The sequence below is a fragment of the Lacerta agilis genome, chromosome 2, assembly GCF_009819535.1.
Source record: "Lacerta agilis isolate rLacAgi1 chromosome 2, rLacAgi1.pri, whole genome shotgun sequence".
NCBI classification, from domain to species: Eukaryota; Metazoa; Chordata; class Lepidosauria; order Squamata; family Lacertidae; genus Lacerta; species Lacerta agilis.
The window spans coordinates 95,343,309-95,349,308 of record NC_046313.1 but is presented as its reverse complement, the minus strand read 5'-3'; positions in this window follow the sequence as shown (position 1 = coordinate 95,349,308).

The window sequence follows — 6,000 nt, the reverse complement described above, 5'->3', positions numbered from 1 at the left end:
CCTCCCTCAGAGGATGATCTCAGGGTTTGGGTAGGTTCATATGGAGAGAGATGTTCCTTGGAGTATTGTGTTTCTGGGAAGATTAAGAACATAAGAAGATCCAGCTGGGTCTGGCCACTGGTCCATCTAGTTGAGCATCCTGTTCTCACAGAGGCAAAGAAGTGGGAAGCCTGCAAGCAGGACCTGAGGACAACACGATTTTCTTTGCCTGCAATAACCAGAAACTGGTATTCAATGATGCACCAATGATGAAGGCAGAACACAGCAATCATGGCCAGTAGCTACTAACAGCCTTCTGCATGGATTTGTCTAATCCTCTTGAGAAGCCAGCCAAGGTGGAATCTACACACATATAAAAAACATTCTGAAAATGCTTTTTTAAAAAGTGTTTTTAAAAATACACTGAATTTTGCATAAGGCTCACCACCACCATCTAGTGTCACATTGTATGTTGCACTTAAAACACACTTAAAGCATTTCATTTGCAGCTGAGTAGCTGAGTCCCAAGTTGGTGGCCATCACTACTTTTCAAAGGAGCAACTTCCACACTCTTAACTATGCACTGTGTGAAGAAGTACTTTCTTTTGTCCCAATTCTTCCAGTATTCATATTTATTAGATGTCCCTTAGTTCTAGTATTAGGGAAAATGAGATTGGGTAGAATATAAGCGTGCGTGCGGAGAGAGAGAGAGAAAGAGAGAGAGAGAGAGAGAGAGAGAGAGAGAGAGAGAGAGAGAGAGAGAGAGAGAGAGCTTTTTATATAATTCAGTTGGTGCTCTGTTTGGTCTTCTTTTTCATAGATCAGACAAACTGGAATCAAGCTAACTTATAAATAGCTCATTTTTGTCATTTAGAATAAGGGGAAGGCTAACCTAACAACTACCATTTAATTAATAAATTAAGGAACTACAGTTCTGGCACAACACAGAGAACTCTCTACAGTAGCAAGGGGGTGAACAACAGATATTAGGTTTTTCTGTTCTAATGTTGTTAAAACACAGGTGTTGTCAGAGCAAGGCTTTGGAGCAGAATTTCGGGGCTCTACACAACAGAAGGAACAGAAGGGGCCCCAGCATTGCAGGGCGAGCTTTCAACAAGTTGAAGTATGTGAAATAAAAAACACCAACATCTAAAGAGCTTCTATCAATCCCCGCCATAGGACCATTAAATCTAGGGTCTAAAACAGAGGTCAGCAACCTTTTTCAGCCGTGGGCCGGTCCACCGTCCCTCAGACCATGTGGTGGGCTGGACTATATTTTTTTGGGGGGGGGGATGAATGAATTCCTATGCCCCACAAATAAACCAGAGATGCATTTTAAATAAAAGGACACATTCTACTCCTGTAAAAACACACTGATTCCCGGACCGTCCACAGGCTGGATTTAGAAGGCAATTGGGCCACATCCGGCCCCCAGGCCTTAGGTTGCCTACCCCTGGTTTAAAAATACCTAACCACCTCATTCCTCTAAACCAAATCAAATTACCTTAAAACTACATTAAAAGGTTTAAGAGGAAAACTCAGTTCTCAAAATCAAACCAAAGACCAAGTGTGGGAAGAGAATTTGCACTGAATGGAGTGTACAGATGGTGGGCAGTGGGGGTAGGTTGGAGAGAAAAATGTGAATCTAAGCTTTTACATACCATATTCTTCCTGGCTTTCCTCATGCTACAGCGGACCATAACCTTAACCCTAACCCTAACCTTCACCAGCTCTCATTTTGCCAAAAGAATAGGCCAATTGTCTTGACTTCCCTTCTGCATGTCTTTGATTTTTGTTCACCAGAGTAGAAAAATAGGAGCACAAATTTCATTTACTGGCTCAGGACCCAGTTACTTGAGACAACTGCCGTATCTCTTACATAGCCAGCAGGTCACTGCATTCTGCAGCAGCGTTTCTCCTTAAAGCACCTCAAATATCGGAAGCTTGTGCCACACAGACACAGCAACTTGGAGCAGAGCATCCCCGTTGAGATACAACAGGCACAGAGTATGAGAACGTTCCAAAAAATTATTGATAGCATCATTGTTTTAGCAAATGTTTCCAGCCAGATTTTGTTTTGTTTTTTTAAAAAAACTGTCTTCAGTAGTTGTATTTGTACTGCTTTTTTAAAAAAACTATTTTTAGCTGGATTAATGCCATGTTTGTGAATCCTCTTGAGGCTCATGGAAAAAGTGGCTCACAAATTAATAAATAATAGCAAGACATAATTTGCTTACAATTAAATATTGCGTTTTTTTTTAAACAACAGCAACAACCCCCGAATTACTAGAACAGTAATAAAATTACAACAATGCAGAAAACTAAATGGCCATTGTAAAATTAAACAGTTTTAAAAAGCAATGGAAAAGGAAACTGCTCACAAGTAGGCTAACAGCCATGATGGCTACCATGTGCCTCTGCAGTCGGAGGCAGCAATGCTTCTTGAATACCAGTTTCTAGAAACCACAGGAGGGGAGATTCCTGCTTGCGAGTTTCCCACAGGCATCCCACAGGATGCCAGACTAGAAGGACCATTGGCCTGATCCAGCAGTCTCATGCTCTTAGGCACGGGTCGGCAACGTGCGGCCCATGGGCCAGATCTGGCCCACAAAGTCCATTTTACCAGCGCACAAGCCACCCCCGAACTGAACTGCCCGCTCAGTGCACCCCCCACGCACTGCGCTAAACCGGCGTGGTGCGGAAACTTGCCGAGCGGCGTCAGAAATCACGCCTGTGCATTCACAGATACCGGAAATTGCTTCTGCGTATGCTCAGACGCTGAAAATCACCTCTGCGCGGGCATGATTTTCGGCGTTTGGGCATGCGCAGATGTGATTTTTGGCACCGCGGACAGGTGTGATTTCTGGCGCGATTTCTGGTGTCGCGCTGGCCCAGCCCACAGATGATTTCCACAGGAGTGATACAGCCAATGGCCAGTAAGCTTGCCAACCCCTGCTCTTAGGCCAGATTCCCAAAGACTAGCTTGAAGAGATCAGTTTTAAGCTGCAACAGTAACATGATTTTGGCAAATCCCATGCCTGCCAAGGACATAATAGGAGCGAGGAGAATCCTGGCTCCTCCTGTGCACATGCAAAGCTTGCAAACCAGCAGCCCCATTTGCCACCTCAGATGGCTGACTCATAAGTAGATCTGCCTGATGAAAGAGCTCTAGCTTGCCATACCATGTATCCTTCAGCCAGGGCTGGATTTAGGTTTGATGAGGCCCTAAGCTACTGAAGGTAATGGGGCCCTTTATATGTCCAGCTGTCCTTTGTCAACAACAAATTGTCGCTGTTTCTTGTGTTGAATATATGCTGTATGGTAATTTATGGACCCAATAGATATCTAAAGCCATTTGCACATGTTGCCTTGCAACCAGTCCATGCAGAATGTAGGCACCCTATATCTAGAAATGAGCAAACCAGTGATATTTTAGGGAGCAGGCTAGCAGGCGGGGCCCATGACTTACATCATAGGAGTCTACACAACACAAAACACTGTTGCTGTATGTAGGTTTTATTTTATTTCTTTTTTATCTTATATTTTGGAAATGTACATCCATTGTTTTTCCCTTTAATTTTTTTGGGCCCCCCAATAGAGTGGGGCCCTAAGCTATAGCTCGTTTAGCTTATATGTAAATCTGGCACTGCCTTCAGCCCAGTGCTTTCCCCCACTCTATAGAAAAATAGGTGCCTGTACTCACATGAAGTTGTTACAGGATGTGTCACATGTTTTAACAATAATAACAACAAAAGAGGTCTCTGTAGTGCAGGCATCACCAAACTGCGGCCCTACAACTCCCATGATCCCTAGCTAACAGGACCAGTGGTCAGGGATCATGGGAATTGTAGTCCAAAACATTGGGAGGGCCGAAGTTTGGGGATGCCTGCTGTACTGCATACCCCTGAGTACCCCCAGAAAAAAGTACTGCTTCAGCTCTAGTCTGCCATTTCAAGTGGCATTGTTGCTTATGCATGGAAATGTGGACCTAGAAAGTTAGATCCTCTTTCGCAGCCTTCTTAATTTCAAGGTGCCCATACTTTCAAGGTGAAATGAATGCTGGCTGGGGCTGATGGGTGCTGGAGTTCAACAACATATTGAGGGTCACAGCCCTCCACTCAATCTAGCATATCTACTTGCAATGTGCTTCAGCCAGACTGCACTTATCTTCAGATCTTTGAGCAGAACCATGTGAGAAATTCAGTATCTGCTTTCAACAACAGCAACAAAATTGAATGGGAATCCCTGCCATGATCACAGCTTTTTCAAACACTACCCCCCTCCCTTACTAGACCACTTGGAAACACTAATTATAAATATTGAAGTGGTTCTAATATAAGCCTCTTATTCAAACAATTATTTTTCCCTCCGCTGTGTTTTTTTTTTAATGGAAGACAGGATGTCATTCTGCTAAATTTAAAGGGGGGTGTGTGTGTGTTAAAAGTCCAGCAATTTTGCAATAATGGATAAAGGCTTGCAGCTGAATTTACAAAGGCAGGTCATCCAGATGAAATAATTAAGATTCTGGGATATTTTCTCTCTTGGGAGGTGTGTGGGGAATAACTCCTGAAACTAACTGGTATCATTACAATTAATTGTGAAATGTTTTTGATAGGCAGAGTTCAAAGACATGTAATGATTAAAGTGTGTGTGTGATGGGGGGGAAAGTAATACTTCTGAGTGATAAGACTTCACAAATATTTTAAAATGGAGAGAGGTTGTTTAAGGATTCTTTTTGTTTTTAGTTTGTTTATGCTTTTCAATTTTATACATTTCAATAATTTTACAATCATTTTAACATTTTCAAAACTTGACTTCCTTCCCCCTCTTTCTGCGGTTGCTTAAATTTATTTTTAATATTTTCTGCATATCCAAATTAACTTAATCTGCTCATTTATTCATCTACTTTAAATATACACTCTTGTAAAACTGCAGGTTATTACAATAATCCTGCCAATGTTCTTATCTGTTTACAGTTTCTTCGTAAATATTCAATAAAGCATTTCCATTCTTTTATAAGAAGTTTGCTCTCTTGGTTTCTTATTTTTCCAGTAAGTTTCACCATTTCTGCGTATTCCATAAGTTTTTGTATCCATTCTTTTTTTTTTTGCTGGGACTTCTTCTTCTTTCCATTTTTGGGCTAGAAACATTCTTGAGAGTAACATTCTTGCCACTGTAGTTGCGTACATGAATACATTTATATACAGTTTGGGTAGTTCTGAACTACGGAACTGTTTAAGGCTTCTTTTAATCATATTTGCTTCCATAAAGTAATAGCCGTCAATAGTCCTTCTCTTCCATTAATTTGTCTAATTCTCTTTTAGACAAATTTGGTGGCCATCACTGCCTCCTATGCGACCGAGTTCCATAGTATCATGAAGTGCTGCATGAAGAAGTGTGTTTTTTTTAAAATCTGTCCTGGATCTCCTAATGTTCCGCTTCAAATATCTATATATGTTTTAAATCTATAAACGCTCCTGAAAGATGAGTGGCAGATGAAGATGGTGGACTTTGCAGAAGCAACGAAGCTGACAGAAAAAATCCAAAACCAGCACGATCAAGTATTCCAAAAGGATTGGAGTAAATTTATACGATATCTGAAAGATTATGGTAAGCAATGAACACCACTAGCAGGGTTGTCTGAAGAACTGTAATAAGAAATTTTCAGTCTTTCTATATTTATTTAAATTTCGAGCCATTCTGTAATGAGTGTAATTAGAATTGGAAAACGTATAAATTTCAGTGATATAAAGGTTAATTTCGAAAGCCATGAGGCGGGAGGGAAGGAAGTCAATAGGCTCTAAAGAGCCAGGGCGGTATAGTTGATAATGGTGATGTGAATGTACAATGTACAATGGAAAATAAATAAAAATTATATATATATTTTTAAAAAATCTATAGACGCTCCGAACGCTGCTCAAAAAACAAAACACCCCCCACAGCAGCATTTAAAACACACACACAAATTTAAAGCAATAATAAAAACAAAGAAGCTGCAATGATTCAGCTAAAAGGCTCCAG